At 37.6% G+C, this 21,534-nt stretch overlaps 12 non-coding genes across 12 annotated transcripts; all 12 read right to left on the bottom strand.

The window, feature by feature from the left end:
- Window positions 1-425: 425 nt before the first annotated feature.
- TRNAF-GAA (transfer RNA phenylalanine (anticodon GAA)) lies at window positions 426-498 on the bottom strand. Its single transcript has one exon. It is a non-coding gene; the product is annotated as a tRNA-Phe (tRNA).
- Window positions 499-2,754: 2,256 nt separating this feature from the next.
- Window positions 2,755-2,827, bottom strand: TRNAF-GAA (transfer RNA phenylalanine (anticodon GAA)). Its single transcript has one exon. It is a non-coding gene; the product is annotated as a tRNA-Phe (tRNA).
- Window positions 2,828-4,503: 1,676 nt separating this feature from the next.
- On the bottom strand, window positions 4,504-4,576 carry TRNAF-GAA (transfer RNA phenylalanine (anticodon GAA)). Its single transcript has one exon. It is a non-coding gene; the product is annotated as a tRNA-Phe (tRNA).
- A 2,845-nt stretch (window positions 4,577-7,421) lies between these two features.
- On the bottom strand, window positions 7,422-7,494 carry TRNAF-GAA (transfer RNA phenylalanine (anticodon GAA)). The gene has a single exon. It is a non-coding gene; the product is annotated as a tRNA-Phe (tRNA).
- A 1,096-nt stretch (window positions 7,495-8,590) lies between these two features.
- TRNAF-GAA (transfer RNA phenylalanine (anticodon GAA)) lies at window positions 8,591-8,663 on the bottom strand. The gene has a single exon. It is a non-coding gene; the product is annotated as a tRNA-Phe (tRNA).
- Window positions 8,664-10,917: 2,254 nt separating this feature from the next.
- Window positions 10,918-10,990, bottom strand: TRNAF-GAA (transfer RNA phenylalanine (anticodon GAA)). The gene has a single exon. It is a non-coding gene; the product is annotated as a tRNA-Phe (tRNA).
- Window positions 10,991-12,666: 1,676 nt separating this feature from the next.
- On the bottom strand, window positions 12,667-12,739 carry TRNAF-GAA (transfer RNA phenylalanine (anticodon GAA)). The gene has a single exon. It is a non-coding gene; the product is annotated as a tRNA-Phe (tRNA).
- Window positions 12,740-13,835: 1,096 nt separating this feature from the next.
- TRNAF-GAA (transfer RNA phenylalanine (anticodon GAA)) lies at window positions 13,836-13,908 on the bottom strand. Its single transcript has one exon. It is a non-coding gene; the product is annotated as a tRNA-Phe (tRNA).
- Window positions 13,909-15,583: 1,675 nt separating this feature from the next.
- On the bottom strand, window positions 15,584-15,656 carry TRNAF-GAA (transfer RNA phenylalanine (anticodon GAA)). The gene has a single exon. It is a non-coding gene; the product is annotated as a tRNA-Phe (tRNA).
- Window positions 15,657-16,752: 1,096 nt separating this feature from the next.
- On the bottom strand, window positions 16,753-16,825 carry TRNAF-GAA (transfer RNA phenylalanine (anticodon GAA)). Its single transcript has one exon. It is a non-coding gene; the product is annotated as a tRNA-Phe (tRNA).
- Window positions 16,826-19,081: 2,256 nt separating this feature from the next.
- TRNAF-GAA (transfer RNA phenylalanine (anticodon GAA)) lies at window positions 19,082-19,154 on the bottom strand. Its single transcript has one exon. It is a non-coding gene; the product is annotated as a tRNA-Phe (tRNA).
- A 1,676-nt stretch (window positions 19,155-20,830) lies between these two features.
- TRNAF-GAA (transfer RNA phenylalanine (anticodon GAA)) lies at window positions 20,831-20,903 on the bottom strand. Its single transcript has one exon. It is a non-coding gene; the product is annotated as a tRNA-Phe (tRNA).
- Between the last annotated feature and the right edge of the window lie 631 nt (window positions 20,904-21,534).

Genomic DNA, 21,534 nt, shown 5'->3' with positions numbered 1-21,534 from the left:
AGTTATGTGTTAAAGTGTCCAGTATCATTCAGCAGGTAACTTGGTCTGATGAGTGAATATCCTTTTTAGGGGACAATGTAGGTAGAATTTTTTTTCTAAACTCTGAATTGACTTATACTCTGAAACACAGACCTATATGGCCAGGGTGTACAAGCTATGTCATCTGACTACTGACAGTTTTGTATAAGGGGAATTGGAGGCTGATGCAGACAAAGCTTTACTTTAAAATAAAGCAAGAAGTTTCAAATAAATGAGGCATAGTTGAATACAAGAGAGGTGGAAGCAAGTTTGAAAGGAAGACAGAAAGTAAATAATATGTTGAATTGATTGTGTTGTTGATCAGATTGATAAAAGGTTTTGATAAAGAAGAGCGTTGATTTAACTCCAAACAGCTTTTGTGACATGAAAAGCAGAAGTTGAAATTGTGCCGAAACCCGGGATTGAACCAGGGACCTTTAGATCTTCAGTCTAACGCTCTCCCAACTGAGCTATTTCGGCCTGCTGGTAGTTTGGGTCTTCATCCTTTCTTTTAAACTTCCCAAGAAAATAGATGCTCATCCTCATGCTAGAGCTATGTTTTAAGATGTCCTGTATCATTCATCAGTTAACAGGTGCAATAGGTAAATAGCATTTTTCGGATCCAGGTTAGGTAGCTTTTTTTTTTACTCTGAATGGACTAGCACCATATTACACAGAGGTATTTGGCCTGAGTAGGTAAGCTATGTCATCTGAATACTGAAATCTGTGTTCAAGGAGAAGTGGAAGCTGATGCAGACAAGAGTTTACTTTACAAAAAAGCATGAAATAGGAAACATTTGTAGTCGAAGCTGAATGCAAGAGAGGTGGAAGCAAATTTAGAAGGAGGACAGAAAGACAATTCTATGTTGAATTGATCCTGTTGTCGATCAGTTGATCAAATATTTTGATAAATAAAGAAAGAAAAAGTTGAGCTGATACCAAGAAATATTTTGTGAGAAGCAAGAAACCTCTCAGACTTTTCCGAAACCCAGCATTGAACAAGGGACTTTTAGATTTTCAATCTAACACTCTCCCAACTCAGCTATTTCATCCAGCTGGCCATTTTGGCTTTCTGTTGTATTTTTGATAATTGTTAAAGATAAATGCAGACCCTGGTCATTCTATCTGCATGTGCAGTTATGTGTTAAATTGTCCAATATTATTCAGCAGCTAAATTGGTCTGATGGGTGAATTTCCTTTTTAGGAGCCAAGTTAGTTAGAAGATGTTTGTAAACTATGAATGGACTTATACTCAGACACACAGACCTATATGGCGAGGGTAGGCAAACTAGGTCATCTGACTACTAACAGTTTTGTATAAGGGGAACTCGAGGCTGATGTAGGCAAAGCTTTACTTTCAATTAAAGGAAGAATTGGCAAATAAAGCAGGTAAAGTTGAATACAAGAGAGGTGGAAGCAAGTTTGACAGAAAGACAGAATGTAAAAAATATGTTGAAATGGTTGTCTTATCGATCAGCTTGATAAAAGGTTTTGATCATTATAAACAACGTCAATATGAGTTGACTCCAAATAGCATTTGTGGCATGCAAAGCAGAAGTTCAAAATGTGCCTAAACCCGGGATTGAACCAGGGACCTTTAGATCTTCAGTCTAACACTCTCCCAACTGAGATATTTCGGCCTGCCAGCAGCTATAGTATTCAGCCTCTTTTTTTGAACAATCCCAGAACAGAGATGCAGAACCTGGATTTTCAATCTGAGGTTAGAGCTGTGTTTTAATGTGTCCTGCATTGTTCAGCAGCTAACTGGTGAAATGGGTGAGTAGCGTTTTTGGGATAAATGTTAGGTCGTTTTTCTTTTAAAACTCTGAGTGGACCAGCACTGTATTACACAGACGTATGTCGCCTGAGTAGGTAAGCTATATCATCTCAATACTGACAACTTTGTTCAAGGAGAAGTGAAAGCTGATGCAGACAAGAGTTTACTTTGAAAAAAGTATAAAATGGGATAAATTCGTCATCAAAGTTGATGGCAAGAGAGGTGGAAGCAAGTTTAGAAGGAGGACAGAAAGACAACTTTTTGTTGAAGTTATCATGTTGTTGATCAGTTGATAAAATATTTTGAGAAATAAAGAAAAAAAAACTAGAGCTGATTTCAAGAAATATTTTGCAAGAATGTAGGATCCCCTCGCACTGTGCTGAAAGTCAGGATTGAATCAGGTACCTTAAGCTCTTCAGTCTAACGATCTCCCAACTGAGATATTTCAGCCAACAAGTCCCTGTGGCCTCCTGATGTATTATTAATAATTGTAGACGATACATACAGAACCTGGTCATTCTATTTTTGTTTATAGTTATGTGTTAAAGTGTCCAGTATCATTCAGCAGGTAACTTGGTCTGATGAGTGAATATCCTTTTTAGGGGACAAGGTAGGTAGAATTTTTTTTTCTAAACTCTGAATTGACTTATACTCTGAAACACAGACCTATATGGCCAGGGTGTACAAGCTATGTCATCTGACTACTGACAGTTTTGTATAAGGGGAATTGGAGGCTGATGCAGGCAAAGCTTTACTTTAAAATAAAGCAAGAAGTTGCAAATAAATGAGGCATAGTTGAATACAAGAGAGGTGGAAGCAAGTTTGAAAGGAAGACAGAAAGTAAATAATATGTTGAATTGATTGTGTTGTTGATCAGATTGATAAAAGGTTTTGATAAAGAAGAGCGTTGATTTAACTCCAAACAGCTTTTGTGACATGAAAAGCAGAAGTTGAAATTGTGCCGAAACCCGGGATTGAACCAGGGACCTTTAGATCTTCAGTCTAACGCTCTCCCAACTGAGCTATTTCGGCCTGCTGGTAGTTTGGGTCTTCATCCTTTCTTTTAAACTTCCCAAGAAAATAGATGCTCAACCTCATGCTAGAGCTATGTTTTAAGATGTCCTGTATCATTCACCAGTTAACGGGTGCAATAGGTAAATAGCATTTTTCGGATCCAGGTTAGGTAGCTTTTGTTTTTTACTCTGAATGGACTAGCACCATATTACACAGAGGTATTTGGCCTGAGTAGGTAAGCTATGTCATCTGAATACTGAAATCTGTGTTCAAGGAGAAGTGGAAGCTGATGCAGACAAGAGTTTACTTTACAAAAAAGCATGAAATAGGAAACATTTGTAGTCGAAGCTGAATGCAAGAGAGGTGGAAGCAAATTTAGAAGGAGGACAGAAAGACAATTCTATGTTGAATTGATCATGTTGTCGATCAGTTGATCAAATATTTTGATAAATAAAGAAAGAAAAACTTGAGCTGATACCAAGAAATATTTTGTGAGAAGCAAGAAACCTCTCAGACTTTTCCGAAACCCAGCATTGAACAAGGGACTTTTAGATTTTCAATCTAACACTCTCCCAACTCAGCTATTTCATCCAGCTGGCCATTTTGGCTTTCTGTTGTATTTTTGATAATTGTTAAAGATAAATGCAGACCCTGGTCATTCTATCTGCATGTGCAGTTATGTGTTAAATTGTCCAATGTTATTCAGCAGCTAAATTGGTCTGATGGGTGAATTTCCTTTTTAGGAGCCAAGTTAGTTAGAAGATGTTTGTAAACTATGAATGGACTTATACTCAGACACACAGACCTATGTGGCGAGGGTAGGCAAACTAGGTCATCTGACTACTAACAGTTTTGTATAAGGGGAACTCGAGGCTGATGCAGGCAAAGCTTTACTTTCAATTAAAGGAAGAATTGGCAAATAAAGCAGGTAAATTTGAATACAAGAGAGGTGGAAGCAAGTTTGACAGAAAGACAGAATGTAAAAAATATGTTGAAATGGTTGTCTTTTCGATCAGCTTGATAAAAGGTTTTGATCATTATAAACAACGTCAATATGAGTTGACTCCAAATAGCATTTGTGGCATGCAAAGCATAAGTTCAAAATGTGCCTAAACCCGGGATTGAACCAGGGACCTTTAGATCTTCAGTCTACTGCTCTCCCAACTGAGCTATTTCATCCAGCTGGCAATTTTGGCTTTCTGTTGTATTTTTTATAATTGTTAAAGATAAATGCAGAACCTGGTCACTCTATCTGCATGTGCAGTTATGTGTTAAATTGTCCAGTATTATTCAGTAGCTAAATTGGTCTGATGGGTGAATTTCCTTTTTAGGAGCCAAGTTAGTTAGATGATGTTTGTAAACTATGAATGGACTTATACTCAGAAACACAGACCTATATGGCGAGGGTCGGCAAGCTAGGTCATCTGACTACTAACAGTTTTGTATAAGGGGAACTGGAGGCTGATGCAGGCAAAGCTTTACTTTCAATTAAAGGAAGAATTGGGAAATAAAGGAGGCAAAGTTGAATACAAGAGAGGTGGAAGCAAGTTTGAAAGAAAGACAGAAAGTAAATAATATGTTGAATTAATTGTATTGTCGATTATCTTGATAAAAGGTTTTGATCATTATAAACAAAGTCAATATGAGTTGACTCAAAATAGTCTTTGTGGCATGCAAAGCAGAAGTTCAAAATGTGCCGAAACCCGGGATCGAACCAGGGACCTTTAGATCTTCAGTCTAACACTCTCCCAACTGAGCTATTTCGGCCTGCCAGCAGCTATAGTATTCAGCCTCTTTTTTTGAACAATCCCAGAACAGAGATGCAGAACCTGGATTTTCAATCTGAGGTTAGAGCTGTGTTTTAATGTGTCCTGCATTGTTCAGCAGCTAACTGGTGAAATGGGTGAGTAGCGTTTTTGGGATAAATGTTAGGTCGTTTTTCTTTTAAAACTCTGAGTGGACCAGCACTGTATTACACAGACGTATGTGGCCTGAGTAGGTAAGCTATGTCATCTCAATACTGACAACTTTGTTCAAGGAGAAGTGAAAGCTGATGCAGACAAGAGTTTACTTTGAAAAAAGTATAAAATGGGATAAATTCGTCATCAAAGTTGATGGCAAGAGAGGTGGAAGCAAGTTTAGAAGGAGGACAGAAAGACAACTTTTTGTTGAAGTTATCATGTTGTTGATCAGTTGATAAAATATTTTGAGAAATAAAGAAAAAAAAACTAGAGCTGATTTCAAGAAATATTTTGCAAGAATGTAGGATCCCCTCGCACTGTGCTGAAAGTCAGGATTGAATCAGGTACCTTAAGCTCTTCAGTCTAACGATCTCCCAACTGAGATATTTCAGCCAACAAGTCCCTGTGGCCTCCTGATGTATTATTAATAATTGTAGACGATACATACAGAACCTGGTCATTCTATTTTCGTTTATAGTTATGTGTTAAAGTGTCCAGTATCATTCAGCAGGTAACTTGGTCTGATGAGTGAATATCCTTTTTAGGGGACAAGGTAGGTAGAATTTTTTTTTCTAAACTCTGAATTGACTTATACTCTGAAACACAGACCTATATGGCCAGGGTGTACAAGCTATGTCATCTGACTACTGACAGTTTTGTATAAGGGGAATTGGAGGCTGATGCAGGCAAAGCTTTACTTTAAAATAAAGCAAGAAGTTGCAAATAAATGAGGCATAGTTGAATACAAGAGAGGTGGAAGCAAGTTTGAAAGGAAGACGGAAAGTAAATAATATGTTGAATTGATTGTGTTGTTGATCAGATTGATAAAAGGTTTTGATAAAGAAGAGCGTTGATTTAACTCCAAACAGCTTTTGTGACATGAAAAGCAGAAGTTGAAATTGTGCCGAAACCCAGGATTGAACCAGGGACCTTTAGATCTTCAGTCTAACGCTCTCCCAACTGAGCTATTTCGGCCTGCTGGTAGTTTGGGTCTTCATCCTTTCTTTTAAACTTCCCAAGAAAATAGATGCTCAACCTCATGCTAGAGCTATGTTTTAAGATGTCCTGTATCATTCATCACTTAACGGGTGCAATAGGTAAATAGCATTTTTCGGATCCAGGTTAGGTAGCTTTTGTTTTTTACTCTGAATGGACTAGCACCATATTACACAGAGGTATTTGGCCTGAGTAGGTAAGCTATGTCATCTGAATACTGAAATCTGTGTTCAAGGAGAAGTGGAAGCTGATGCAGACAAGAGTGTACTTTACAAAAAAGCATGAAATAGGAAACATTTGTAGTCGAAGCTGAATGCAAGAGAGGTGGAAGCAAATTTAGAAGGAGGACAGAAAGACAATTCTATGTTGAATTGATCATGTTGTCGATCAGTTGATCAAATATTTTGATAAATAAAGAAAGAAAAACTTGAGCTGATACCAAGAAATATTTTGTGAGAAGCAAGAAACCTCTCAGACTTTTCCGAAACCCAGCATTGAACAAGGGACTTTTAGATTTTCAATCTAACACTCTCCCAACTGAGCTATTTCATCCAGCTGGCCATTTTGGCTTTCTGTTGTATTTTTGATAATTGTTAAAGATAAATGCAGACCCTGGTCATTCTATCTGCATGTGCAGTTATGTGTTAAATTGTCCAATATTATTCAGCAGCTAAATTGGTCTGATGGGTGAATTTCCTTTTTAGGAGCCAAGTTAGTTAGAAGATGTTTGTAAACTATGAATGGACTTATACTCAGACACACAGACCTATATGGCGAGGGTAGGCAAACTAGGTCATCTGACTACTAACAGTTTTGTATAAGGGGAACTCGAGGCTGATGCAGGCAAAGCTTTACTTTCAATTAAAGGAAGAATTGGCAAATAAAGCAGGTAAAGTTGAATACAAGAGAGGTGGAAGCAAGTTTGACAGAAAGACAGAATGTAAAAAATATGTTGAAATGGTTGTCTTATCGATCAGCTTGATAAAAGGTTTTGATCATTATAAACAACGTCAATATGAGTTGACTCCAAATAGCATTTGTGGCATGCAAAGCAGAAGTTCAAAATGTGCCTAAACCCGGGATTGAACCAGGGACCTTTAGATCTTCAGTCTACTGCTCTCCCAACTGAGCTATTTCATCCAGCTGGCAATTTTGGCTTTCTGTTGTATTTTTTATAATTGTTAAAGAAAAATGCAGAACCTGGTCACTCTATCTGCATGTGCAGTTATGTGTTAAATTGTCCAGTATTATTCAGTAGCTAAATTGGTCTGATGGGTGAATTTCCTTTTGAGGAGCCAAGTTAGTTAGATGATGTTTGTAAACTATGAATGGACTTATACTCAGAAACACAGACCTATATGGCGAGGGTCGGCAAGCTAGGTCATCTGACTACTAACAGTTTTGTATAAGGGGAACTGGAGGCTGATGCAGGCAAAGCTTTACTTTCAATTAAAGGAAGAATTGGGAAATAAAGGAGGCAAAGTTGAATACAAGAGAGGTGGAAGCAAGTTTGAAAGAAAGACAGAAAGTAAATAATATGTTGAATTAATTGTATTGTCGATTATCTTGATAAAAGGTTTTGATCATTATAAACAAAGTCAATATGAGTTGATTCAAAATAGTCTTTGTGGCATGCAAAGCAGAAGTTCAAAATGTGCCGAAACCCGGGATCGAACCAGGGACCTTTAGATCTTCAGTCTAACGCTCTCCCAACTGAGCTATTTCGGCCTGCCAGCAGCTATAGTATTCAGCCTCTTTTTTTGAACAATCCCAGAACAGAGATGCAGAACCTGGATTTTCAATCTGAGGTTAGAGCTGTGTTTTAATGTGTCCTGCATTGTTCAGCAGCTAACTGGTGAAATGGGTGAGTAGCGTTTTTGGGATAAATGTTAGGTCGTTTTTCTTTTAAAACTCTAAGTGGACCAGCACTGTATTACACAGACGTATGTCGCCTGAGTAGGTAAGCTATGTCATCTCAATACTGACAACTTTGTTCAAGGAGAAGTGAAAGCTGATGCAGACAAGAGTTTGCTTTGAAAAAAGTATAAAATGGGATAAATTCGTCATCAAAGCTGATGGCAAGAGAGGTGGAAGCAAGTTTAGAAGGAGGACAGAAAGACAACTTTTTGTTGAAGTTATCATGTTGTTGATCAGTTGATAAAATATTTTGAGAAATAAAGAAAAAAAAACCTAGAGCTGATTTCAAGAAATATTTTGCAAGAATGTAGGATCCCCTCGCACTGTGCTGAAAGTCAGGATTGAATCAGGTACCTTAAGCTCTTCAGTCTAACGATCTCCCAACTGAGATATTTCAGCCAACAAGTCCCTGTGGCCTCCTGATGTATTATTAATAATTGTAGACGATACATACAGAACCTGGTCATTCTATTTTCGTTTATAGTTATGTGTTAAAGTGTCCAGTATCATTCAGCAGGTAACTTGGTCTGATGAGTGAATATCCTTTTTAGGGGACAATGTAGGTAGAATTTTTTTTCTAAACTCTGAATTGACTTATACTCTGAAACACAGACCTATATGGCCAGGGTGTACAAGCTATGTCATCTGACTACTGACAGTTTTGTATAAGGGGAATTGGAGGCTGATGCAGACAAAGCTTTACTTTAAAATAAAGCAAGAAGTTTCAAATAAATGAGGCATAGTTGAATACAAGAGAGGTGGAAGCAAGTTTGAAAGGAAGACAGAAAGTAAATAATATGTTGAATTGATTGTGTTGTTGATCAGATTGATAAAAGGTTTTGATAAAGAAGAGCGTTGATTTAACTCCAAACAGCTTTTGTGACATGAAAAGCAGAAGTTGAAATTGTGCCGAAACCCGGGATTGAACCAGGGACCTTCAGATCTTCAGTCTAACGCTCTCCCAACTGAGCTATTTCGGCCTGCTGGTAGTTTGGGTCTTCATCCTTTCTTTTAAACTTCCCAAAAAAATAGATGCTCATCCTCATGCTAGAGCTATGTTTTAAGATGTCCTGTATCATTCATCAGTTAACAGGTGCAATAGGTAAATAGCATTTTTCGGATCCAGGTTAGGTAGCTTTTTTTTTTACTCTGAATGGACTAGCACCATATTACACAGAGGTATTTGGCCTGAGTAGGTAAGCTATGTCATCTGAATACTGAAATCTGTGTTCAAGGAGAAGTGGAAGCTGATGCAGACAAGAGTTTACTTTACAAAAAAGCATGAAATAGGAAACATTTGTAGTCGAAGCTGAATGCAAGAGAGGTGGAAGCAAATTTAGAAGGAGGACAGAAAGACAATTTTATGTTGAATTGATCCTGTTGTCGATCAGTTGATCAAATATTTTGATAAATAAAGAAAGAAAAACTTGAGCTGATACCAAGAAATATTTTGTGAGAAGCAAGAAACCTCTCAGACTTTTCCGAAACCCAGCATTGAACAAGGGACTTTTAGATTTTCAATCTAACACTCTCCCAACTCAGCTATTTCATCCAGCTGGCCATTTTGGCTTTCTGTTGTATTTTTGATAATTGTTAAAGATAAATGCAGACCCTGGTCATTCTATCTGCATGTGCAGTTATGTGTTAAATTGTCCAATATTATTCAGCAGCTAAATTGGTCTGATGGGTGAATTTCCTTTTTAGGAGCCAAGTTAGTTAGAAGATGTTTGTAAACTATGAATGGACTTATACTCAGACACACAGACCTATATGGCGAGGGTAGGCAAACTAGGTCATCTGACTACTAACAGTTTTGTATAAGGGGAACTCGAGGCTGATGTAGGCAAAGCTTTACTTTCAATTAAAGGAAGAATTGGCAAATAAAGCAGGTAAAGTTGAATACAAGAGAGGTGGAAGCAAGTTTGACAGAAAGACAGAATGTAAAAAATATGTTGAAATGGTTGTCTTATCGATCAGCTTGATAAAAGGTTTTGATCATTATAAACAACGTCAATATGAGTTGACTCCAAATAGCATTTGTGGCATGCAAAGCAGAAGTTCAAAATGTGCCTAAACCCGGGATTGAACCAGGGACCTTTAGATCTTCAGTCTAACACTCTCCCAACTGAGATATTTCGGCCTGCCAGCAGCTATAGTATTCAGCCTCTTTTTTAACAATCCCAGAACAGAGATGCAGAACCTGGATTTTCAATCTGAGGTTAGAGCTGTGTTTTAATGTGTCCTGCATTGTTCAGCAGCTAACTGGTGAAATGGGTGAGTAGCGTTTTTGGGATAAATGTTAGGTCGTTTTTCTTTTAAAACTCTGAGTGGACCAGCACTGTATTACACAGACGTATGTCGCCTGAGTAGGTAAGCTATATCATCTCAATACTGACAACTTTGTTCAAGGAGAAGTGAAAGCTGATGCAGACAAGAGTTTACTTTGAAAAAAGTATAAAATGGGATAAATTCGTCATCAAAGTTGATGGCAAGAGAGGTGGAAGCAAGTTTAGAAGGAGGACAGAAAGACAACTTTTTGTTGAAGTTATCATGTTGTTGATCAGTTGATAAAATATTTTGAGAAATAAAGAAAAAAAAACTAGAGCTGATTTCAAGAAATATTTTGCAAGAATGTAGGATCCCCTCGCACTGTGCTGAAAGTCAGGATTGAATCAGGTACCTTAAGCTCTTCAGTCTAACGATCTCCCAACTGAGATATTTCAGCCAACAAGTCCCTGTGGCCTCCTGATGTATTATTAATAATTGTAGACGATACATACAGAACCTGGTCATTCTATTTTTGTTTATAGTTATGTGTTAAAGTGTCCAGTATCATTCAGCAGGTAACTTGGTCTGATGAGTGAATATCCTTTTTAGGGGACAAGGTAGGTAGAATTTTTTTTTCTAAACTCTGAATTGACTTATACTCTGAAACACAGACCTATATGGCCAGGGTGTACAAGCTATGTCATCTGACTACTGACAGTTTTGTATAAGGGGAATTGGAGGCTGATGCAGGCAAAGCTTTACTTTAAAATAAAGCAAGAAGTTGCAAATAAATGAGGCATAGTTGAATACAAGAGAGGTGGAAGCAAGTTTGAAAGGAAGACAGAAAGTAAATAATATGTTGAATTGATTGTGTTGTTGATCAGATTGATAAAAGGTTTTGATAAAGAAGAGCGTTGATTTAACTCCAAACAGCTTTTGTGACATGAAAAGCAGAAGTTGAAATTGTGCCGAAACCCGGGATTGAACCAGGGACCTTTAGATCTTCAGTCTAACGCTCTCCCAACTGAGCTATTTCGGCCTGCTGGAAGTTTGGGTCTTCATCCTTTCTTTTAAACTTCCCAAGAAAATAGATGCTCAACCTCATGCTAGAGCTATGTTTTAAGATGTCCTGTATCATTCATCAGTTAACGGGTGCAATAGGTAAATAGCATTTTTCGGATCCAGGTTAGGTAGCTTTTGTTTTTTACTCTGAATGGACTAGCACCATATTACACAGAGGTATTTGGCCTGAGTAGGTAAGCTATGTCATCTGAATACTGAAATCTGTGTTCAAGGAGAAGTGGAAGCTGATGCAGACAAGAGTTTACTTTACAAAAAAGCATGAAATAGGAAACATTTGTAGTCGAAGCTGAATGCAAGAGAGGTGGAAGCAAATTTAGAAGGAGGACAGAAAGAGGATTCTATGTTGAATTGATCATGTTGTCGATCAGTTGATCAAATATTTTGATAAATAAAGAAAGAAAAACTTGAGCTGATACCAAGAAATATTTTGTGAGAAGCAAGAAACCTCTCAGACTTTTCCGAAACCCAGCATTGAACAAGGGACTTTTAGATTTTCAATCTAACACTCTCCCAACTCAGCTATTTCATCCAGCTGGCCATTTTGGCTTTCTGTTGTATTTTTGATAATTGTTAAAGATAAATGCAGACCCTGGTCATTCTATCTGCATGTGCAGTTATGTGTTAAATTGTCCAATATTATTCAGCAGCTAAATTGGTCTGATGGGTGAATTTCCTTTTTAGGAGCCAAGTTAGTTAGAAGATGTTTGTAAACTATGAATGGACTTATACTCAGACACACAGACCTATATGGCGAGGGTAGGCAAACTAGGTCATCTGACTACTAACAGTTTTGTATAAGGGGAACTCGAGGCTGATGCAGGCAAAGCTTTACTTTCAATTAAAGGAAGAATTGGCAAATAAAGCAGGTAAAGTTGAATACAAGAGAGGTGGAAGCAAGTTTGACAGAAAGACAGAATGTAAAAAATATGTTGAAATGGTTGTCTTATCGATCCGCTTGATAAAAGGTTTTGATCATTATAAACAACGTCAATATGAGTTGACTCCAAATAGCATTTGTGGCATGCAAAGCAGAAGTTCAAAATGTGCCTAAACCCGGGATTGAACCAGGGACCTTTAGATCTTCAGTCTACTGCTCTCCCAACTGAGCTATTTCATCCAGCTGGCAATTTTGGCTTTCTGTTGTATTTTTTATAATTGTTAAAGATAAATGCAGAACCTGGTCACTCTATCTGCATGTGCAGTTATGTGTTAAATTGTCCAGTATTATTCAGTAGCTAAATTGGTCTGATGGGTGAATTTCCTTTTTAGGAGCCAAGTTAGTTAGATGATGTTTGTAAACTATGAATGGACTTATACTCAGAAACACAGACCTATATGGCGAGGGTCGGCAAGCTAGGTCATCTGACTACTAACAGTTTTGTATAAGGGGAACTGGAGGCTGATGCAGGCAAAGCTTTACTTTCAATTAAAGGAAGAATTGGGAAATAAAGGAGGCAAAGTTGAATACAAGAGAGGTGGAAGCAAGTTTGAAAGAAAGACAGAAAGTAAATAATATGTTGAATTAATTGTATTGTCGATTATCTTGATAAAAGGTTTTGATCATTATAAACAAAGTCAATATGAGTTGACTCAAAATAGTCTTTGTGGCATGCAAAGCAGAAGTTCAAAATGTGCCGAAACCCGGGATCGAACCAGGGACCTTTAGATCTTCAGTCTAACACTCTCCCAACTGAGCTATTTCGGCCTGCCAGCAGCTATAGTATTCAGCCTCTTTTTTTGAACAATCCCAGAACAGAGATGCAGAACCTGGATTTTCAATCTGAGGTTAGAGCTGTGTTTTAATGTGTCCTGCATTGTTCAGCAGCTAACTGGTGAAATGGGTGAGTAGCGTTTTTGGGATAAATGTTAGGTCGTTTTTCTTTTAAAACTCTGAGTGGACCAGCACTGTATTACACAGACGTATGTCGCCTGAGTAGGTAAGCTATGTCATCTCAATACTGACAACTTTGTTCAAGGAGAAGTGAAAGCTGATGCAGACAAGAGTTTACTTTGAAAAAAGTATAAAATGGGATAAATTCGTCATCAAAGTTGATGGCAAGAGAGGTGGAAGCAAGTTTAGAAGGAGGACAGAAAGACAACTTTTTGTTGAAGTTATCATGTTGTTGATCAGTTGATAAAATATTTTGAGAAATAAAGAAAAAAAAACTAGAGCTGATTTCAAGAAATATTTTGCAAGAATGTAGGATCCCCTCGCACTGTGCTGAAAGTCAGGATTGAATCAGGTACCTTAAGCTCTTCAGTCTAACGATCTCCCAACTGAGATATTTCAGCCAACAAGTCCCTGTGGCCTCCTGATGTATTATTAATAATTGTAGACGATACATACAGAACCTGGTCATTCTATTTTCGTTTATAGTTATGTGTTAAAGTGTCCAGTATCATTCAGCAGGTAACTTGGTCTGATGAGTGAATATCCTTTTTAGGGGACAAGGTAGGTAGAATTTTTTTTTCTAAACTCTGAATTGACTTATACTCTGAAACACAGACCTATATGGCCAGGGTGTACAAGCTATGTCATCTGACTACTGACAGTTTTGTATAATGGGAATTGGAGGCTGATGCAGGCAAAGCTTTACTTTAAAATAAAGCAAGAAGTTGCAAATAAATGAGGAGTAGTTGAATACAAGAGAGGTGGAAGCAAGTTTGAAAGGAAGACAGAAAGTAAATAATATGTTGAATTGATTGGAGTTAAATCAACGCTCTTCTTTATCAAAACCTTTTATCAATCTGATCAACAACACAAACAGCTTTTGTGACATGAAAAGCAGAAGTTGAAATTGTGCCGAAACCCGGGATTGAACCAGGGACCTTTAGATCTTCAGTCTAACGCTCTCCCAACTGAGCTATTTCGGCCTGCTGGTAGTTTGGGTCTTCATCCTTTCTTTTAAACTTCCCAAGAAAATAGATGCTCAACCTCATGCTAGAGCTATGTTTTAAGATGTCCTGTATCATTCATCAGTTAACGGGTGCAATAGGTAAATAGCATTTTTCGGATCCAGGTTAGGTAGCTTTTTTTTTTACTCTGAATGGACTAGCACTATATTACACAGAGGTATTTGGCCTGAGTAGGTAAGCTATGTCATCTGAATACTGAAATCTGTGTTCAAGGAGAAGTGGAAGCTGATGCAGACAAGAGTTTACTTTACAAAAAAGCATGAAATAGGAAACATTTGTAGTCGAAGCTGAATGCAAGAGAGGTGGAAGCAAATTTAGAAGGAGGACAGAAAGACAATTCTATGTTGAATTGATCATGTTGTCGATCAGTTGATCAAATATTTTGATAAATAAAGAAAGAAAAACTTGAGCTGATACCAAGAAATATTTTGTGAGAAGCAAGAAACCTCTCAGACTTTTCCGAAACCCAGCATTGAACAAGGGACTTTTAGATTTTCAATCTAACACTCTCCCAACTGAGCTATTTCATCCAGCTGGCCATTTTGGCTTTCTGTTGTATTTTTGATAATTGTTAAAGATAAATGCAGACCCTGGTCATTCTATCTGCATGTGCAGTTATGTGTTAAATTGTCCAATGTTATTCAGCAGCTAAATTGGTCTGATGGGTGAATTTCCTTTTTAGGAGCCAAGTTAGTTAGAAGATGTTTGTAAACTATGAATGGACTTATACTCAGACACACAGACCTATGTGGCGGGGGTAGGCAAACTAGGTCATCTGACTACTAACAGTTTTGTATAAGGGGAACTCGAGGCTGATGCAGGCAAAGCTTTACTTTCAATTAAAGGAAGAATTGGCAAATAAAGCAGGTAAAGTTGAATACAAGAGAGGTGGAAGCAAGTTTGACAGAAAGACAGAATGTAAAAAATATGTTGAAATGGTTGTCTTTTCGATCAGCTTGACAAAAGGTTTTGATCATTATAAACAACGTCAATATGAGTTGACTCCAAATAGCATTTGTGGCATGCAAAGCATAAGTTCAAAATGTGCCTAAACCCAGGATTGAACCAGGGACCTTTAGATCTTCAGTCTACTGCTCTCCCAACTGAGCTATTTCATCCAGCTGGCAATTTTGGCTTTCTGTTGTATTTTTTATAATTGTTAAAGATAAATGCAGAACCTGGTCACTCTATCTGCATGTGCAGTTATGTGTTAAATTGTCCAGTATTATTCAGTAGCTAAATTGGTCTGATGGGTGAATTTCCTTTTTAGGAGCCAAGTTAGTTAGATGATGTTTGTAAACTATGAATGGACTTATACTCAGAAACACAGACCTATATGGCGAGGGTCGGCAAGCTAGGTCATCTGACTACTAACAGTTTTGTATAAGGGGAACTGGAGGCTGTTGCAGGCAAAGCTTTACTTTCAATTAAAGGAAGAATTGGGAAATAAAGGAGGCAAAGTTGAATACAAGAGAGGTGGAAGCAAGTTTGAAAGAAAGACAGAAAGTAAATAATATGTTGAATTAATTGTATTGTCGATTATCTTGATAAAAGGTTTTGATCATTATAAACAAAGTCAATATGAGTTGACTCAAAATAGTCTTTGTGGCATGCAAAGCAGAAGTTCAAAATGTGCCGAAACCCGGGATCGAACCAGGGACCTTTAGATCTTCAGTCTAACGCTCTCCCAACTGAGCTATTTCGGCCTGCCAGCAGCTATAGTATTCAGCCTCTTTTTTTGAACAATCCCAGAACAGAGATGCAGAACCTGGATTTTCAATCTGAGGTTAGAGCTGTGTTTTAATGTGTCCTGCATTGTTCAGCAGCTAACTGGTGAAATGGGTGAGTAGCGTTTTTGGGATAAATGTTAGGTCGTTTTTCTTTTAAAACTCTAAGTGGACCAGCACTGTATTACACAGACGTATGTCGCCTGAGTAGGTAAGCTATGTCATCTCAATACTGACAACTTTGTTCAAGGAGAAGTGAAAGCTGATGCAGACAAGAGTTTGCTTTGAAAAAAGTATAAAATGGGATAAATTCGTCATCAAAGCTGATGGCAAGAGAGGTGGAAGCAAGTTTAGAAGGAGGACAGAAAGACAACTTTTTGTTGAAGTTATCATGTTGTTGATCAGTTGATAAAATATTTTGAGAAATAAAGAAAAAAAAACCTAGAGCTGATTTCAAGAAATATTTTGCAAGAATGTAGGATCCCCTCGCACTGTGCTGAAAGTCAGGATTGAATCAGGTACCTTAAGCTCTTCAGTCTAACGATCTCCCAACTGAGATATTTCAGCCAACAAGTCCCTGTGGCCTCCTGATGTATTATTAATAATTGTAGACGATACATACAGAACCTGGTCATTCTATTTTCGTTTATAGTTATGTGTTAAAGTGTCCAGTATCATTCAGCAGGTAACTTGGTCTGATGAGTGAATATCCTTTTTAGGGGACAATGTAGGTAGAATTTTTTTTCTAAACTCTGAATTGACTTATACTCTGAAACACAGACCTATATGGCCAGGGTGTACAAGCTATGTCATCTGACTACTGACAGTTTTGTATAAGGGGAATTGGAGGCTGATGCAGACAAAGCTTTACTTTAAAATAAAGCAAGAAGTTTCAAATAAATGAGGCATAGTTGAATACAAGAGAGGTGGAAGCAAGTTTGAAAGGAAGACAGAAAGTAAATAATATGTTGAATTGATTGTGTTGTTGATCAGATTGATAAAAGGTTTTGATAAAGAAGAGCGTTGATTTAACTCCAAACAGCTTTTGTGACATGAAAAGCAGAAGTTGAAATTGTGCCGAAACCCGGGATTGAACCAGGGACCTTTAGATCTTCAGTCTAACGCTCTCCCAACTGAGCTATTTCGGCCTGCTGGTAGTTTGGGTCTTCATCCTTTCTTTTAAACTTCCCAAGAAAATAGATGCTCATCCTCATGCTAGAGCTATGTTTTAAGATGTCCTGTATCATTCATCAGTTAACAGGTGCAATAGGTAAATAGCATTTTTCGGATCCAGGTTAGGTAGCTTTTTTTTTTACTCTGAATGGACTAGCACCATATTACACAGAGGTATTTGGCCTGAGTAGGTAAGCTATGTCATCTGAATACTGAAATCTGTGTTCAAGGAGAAGTGGAAGCTGATGCAGACAAGAGTTTACTTTACAAAAAAGCATGAAATAGGAAACATTTGTAGTCGAAGCTGAATGCAAGAGAGGTGGAAGCAAATTTAGAAGGAGGACAGAAAGACAATTCTATGTTGAATTGATCCTGTTGTCGATCAGTTGATCAAATATTTTGATAAATAAAGAAAGAAAAACTTGAGCTGATACCAAGAAATATTTTGTGAGAAGCAAGAAACCTCTCAGACTTTTCCGAAACCCAGCATTGAACAAGGGACTTTTAGATTTTCAATCTAACACTCTCCCAACTCAGCTATTTCATCCAGCTGGCCATTTTGGCTTTCTGTTGTATTTTTGATAATTGTTAAAGATAAATGCAGACCCTGGTCATTCTATCTGCATGTGCAGTTATGTGTTAAATTGTCCAATATTATTCAGCAGCTAAATTGGTCTGATGGGTGAATTTCCTTTTTAGGAGCCAAGTTAGTTAGAAGATGTTTGTAAACTATGAATGGACTTATACTCAGACACACAGACCTATATGGCGAGGGTAGGCAAACTAGGTCATCTGACTACTAACAGTTTTGTATAAGGGGAACTCGAGGCTGATGTAGGCAAAGCTTTACTTTCAATTAAAGGAAGAATTGGCAAATAAAGCAGGTAAAGTTGAATACAAGAGAGGTGGAAGCAAGTTTGACAGAAAGACAGAATGTAAAAAATATGTTGAAATGGTTGTCTTATCGATCAGCTTGATAAAAGGTTTTGATCATTATAAACAACGTCAATATGAGTTGACTCCAAATAGCATTTGTGGCATGCAAAGCAGAAGTTCAAAATGTGCCTAAACCCGGGATTGAACCAGGGACCTTTAGATCTTCAGTCTAACACTCTCCCAACTGAGATATTTCGGCCTGCCAGCAGCTATAGTATTCAGCCTCTTTTTTTGAACAATCCCAGAACAGAGATGCAGAACCTGGATTTTCAATCTGAGGTTAGAGCTGTGTTTTAATGTGTCCTGCATTGTTCAGCAGCTAACTGGTGAAATGGGTGAGTAGCGTTTTTGGGATAAATGTTAGGTCGTTTTTCTTTTAAAACTCTGAGTGGACCAGCACTGTATTACACAGACGTATGTCGCCTGAGTAGGTAAGCTATATCATCTCAATACTGACAACTTTGTTCAAGGAGAAGTGAAAGCTGATGCAGACAAGAGTTTACTTTGAAAAAAGTATAAAATGGGATAAATTCGTCATCAAAGTTGATGGCAAGAGAGGTGGAAGCAAGTTTAGAAGGAGGACAGAAAGACAACTTTTTGTTGAAGTTATCATGTTGTTGATCAGTTGATAAAATATTTTGAGAAATAAAGAAAAAAAAACTAGAGCTGATTTCAAGAAATATTTTGCAAGAATGTAGGATCCCCTCGCACTGTGCTGAAAGTCAGGATTGAATCAGGTACCTTAAGCTCTTCAGTCTAACGATCTCCCAACTGAGATATTTCAGCCAACAAGTCCCTGTGGCCTCCTGATGTATTATTAATAATTGTAGACGATACATACAGAACCTGGTCATTCTATTTTTGTTTATAGTTATGTGTTAAAGTGTCCAGTATCATTCAGCAGGTAACTTGGTCTGATGAGTGAATATCCTTTTTAGGGGACAAGGTAGGTAGAATTTTTTTTTCTAAACTCTGAATTGACTTATACTCTGAAACACAGACCTATATGGCCAGGGTGTACAAGCTATGTCATCTGACTACTGACAGTTTTGTATAAGGGGAATTGGAGGCTGATGCAGGCAAAGCTTTACTTTAAAATAAAGCAAGAAGTTGCAAATAAATGAGGCATAGTTGAATACAAGAGAGGTGGAAGCAAGTTTGAAAGGAAGACAGAAAGTAAATAATATGTTGAATTGATTGTGTTGTTGATCAGATTGATAAAAGGTTTTGATAAAGAAGAGCGTTGATTTAACTCCAAACAGCTTTTGTGACATGAAAAGCAGAAGTTGAAATTGTGCCGAAACCCGGGATTGAACCAGGGACCTTTAGATCTTCAGTCTAACGCTCTCCCAACTGAGCTATTTCGGCCTGCTGGTAGTTTGGGTCTTCATCCTTTCTTTTAAACTTCCCAAGAAAATAGATGCTCAACCTCATGCTAGAGCTATGTTTTAAGATGTCCTGTATCATTCACCAGTTAACGGGTGCAATAGGTAAATAGCATTTTTCGGATCCAGGTTAGGTAGCTTTTGTTTTTTACTCTGAATGGACTAGCACCATATTACACAGAGGTATTTGGCCTGAGTAGGTAAGCTATGTCATCTGAATACTGAAATCTGTGTTCAAGGAGAAGTGGAAGCTGATGCAGACAAGAGTTTACTTTACAAAAAAGCATGAAATAGGAAACATTTGTAGTCGAAGCTGAATGCAAGAGAGGTGGAAGCAAATTTAGAAGGAGGACGGAAAGACAATTCTATGTTGAATTGATCATGTTGTCGATCAGTTGATCAAATATTTTGATAAATAAAGAAAGAAAAACTTGAGCTGATACCAAGAAATATTTTGTGAGAAGCAAGAAACCTCTCAGACTTTTCCGAAACCCAGCATTGAACAAGGGACTTTTAGATTTTCAATCTAACACTCTCCCAACTCAGCTATTTCATCCAGCTGGCCATTTTGGCTTTCTGTTGTATTTTTGATAATTGTTAAAGATAAATGCAGACCCTGGTCATTCTATCTGCATGTGCAGTTATGTGTTAAATTGTCCAATGTTATTCAGCAGCTAAATTGGTCTGATGGGTGAATTTCCTTTTTAGGAGCCAAGTTAGTTAGAAGATGTTTGTAAACTATGAATGGACTTATACTCAGACACACAGACCTATGTGGCGAGGGTAGGCAAACTAGGTCATCTGACTACTAACAGTTTTGTATAAGGGGAACTCGAGGCTGATGCAGGCAAAGCTTTACTTTCAATTAAAGGAAGAATTGGCAAATAAAGCAGGTAAATTTGAATACAAGAGAGGTGGAAGCAAGTTTGACAGAAAGACAGAATGTAAAAAATATGTTGAAATGGTTGTCTTTTCGATCAGCTTGATAAAAGGTTTTGATCATTATAAACAACGTCAATATGAGTTGACTCCAAATAGCATTTGTGGCATGCAAAGCATAAGTTCAAAATGTGCCTAAACCCGGGATTGAACCAGGGACCTTTAGATCTTCAGTCTACTGCTCTCCCAACTGAGCTATTTCATCCAGCTGGCAATTTTGGCTTTCTGTTGTATTTTTTATAATTGTTAAAGATAAATGCAGAACCTGGTCACTCTATCTGCATGTGCAGTTATGTGTTAAATTGTCCAGTATTATTCAGTAGCTAAATTGGTCTGATGGGTGAATTTCCTTTTTAGGAGCCAAGTTAGTTAGATGATGTTTGTAAACTATGAATGGACTTATACTCAGAAACACAGACCTATATGGCGAGGGTCGGCAAGCTAGGTCATCTGACTACTAACAGTTTTGTATAAGGGGAACTGGAGGCTGATGCAGGCAAAGCTTTACTTTCAATTAAAGGAAGAATTGGGAAATAAAGGAGGCAAAGTTGAATACAAGAGAGGTGGAAGCAAGTTTGAAAGAAAGACAGAAAGTAAATAATATGTTGAATTAATTGTATTGTCGATTATCTTGATAAAAGGTTTTGATCATTATAAACAAAGTCAATATGAGTTGACTCAAAATAGTCTTTGTGGCATGCAAAGCAGAAGTTCAAAATGTGCCGAAACCCGGGATCGAACCAGGGACCTTTAGATCTTCAGTCTAACACTCTCCCAACTGAGCTATTTCGGCCTGCCAGCAGCTATAGTATTCAGCCTCTTTTTTTGAACAATCCCAGAACAGAGATGCAGAACCTGGATTTTCAATCTGAGGTTAGAGCTGTGTTTTAATGTGTCCTGCATTGTTCAGCAGCTAACTGGTGAAATGGGTGAGTAGCGTTTTTGGGATAAATGTTAGGTCGTTTTTCTTTTAAAACTCTGAGTGGACCAGCACTGTATTACACAGACGTATGTGGCCTGAGTAGGTAAGCTATGTCATCTCAATACTGACAACTTTGTTCAAGGAGAAGTGAAAGCTGATGCAGACAAGAGTTTACTTTGAAAAAAGTATAAAATGGGATAAATTCGTCATCAAAGTTGATGGCAAGAGAGGTGGAAGCAAGTTTAGAAGGAGGACAGAAAGACAACTTTTTGTTGAAGTTATCATGTTGTTGATCAGTTGATAAAATATTTTGAGAAATAAAGAAAAAAAAACTAGAGCTGATTTCAAGAAATATTTTGCAAGAATGTAGGATCCCCTCGCACTGTGCTGAAAGTCAGGATTGAATCAGGTACCTTAAGCTCTTCAGTCTAACGATCTCCCAACTGAGATATTTCAGCCAACAAGTCCCTGTGGCCTCCTGATGTATTATTAATAATTGTAG

The sequence above is a fragment of the Triturus cristatus genome, chromosome 8 (assembly GCF_964204655.1).
Source record: "Triturus cristatus chromosome 8, aTriCri1.1, whole genome shotgun sequence".
In the NCBI taxonomy this organism is placed as follows: Eukaryota; Metazoa; Chordata; class Amphibia; order Caudata; family Salamandridae; genus Triturus; species Triturus cristatus.
The sequence above is the reverse complement of the archived record's forward strand: the minus strand, read 5'-3'. Positions and strand labels throughout refer to the sequence as shown.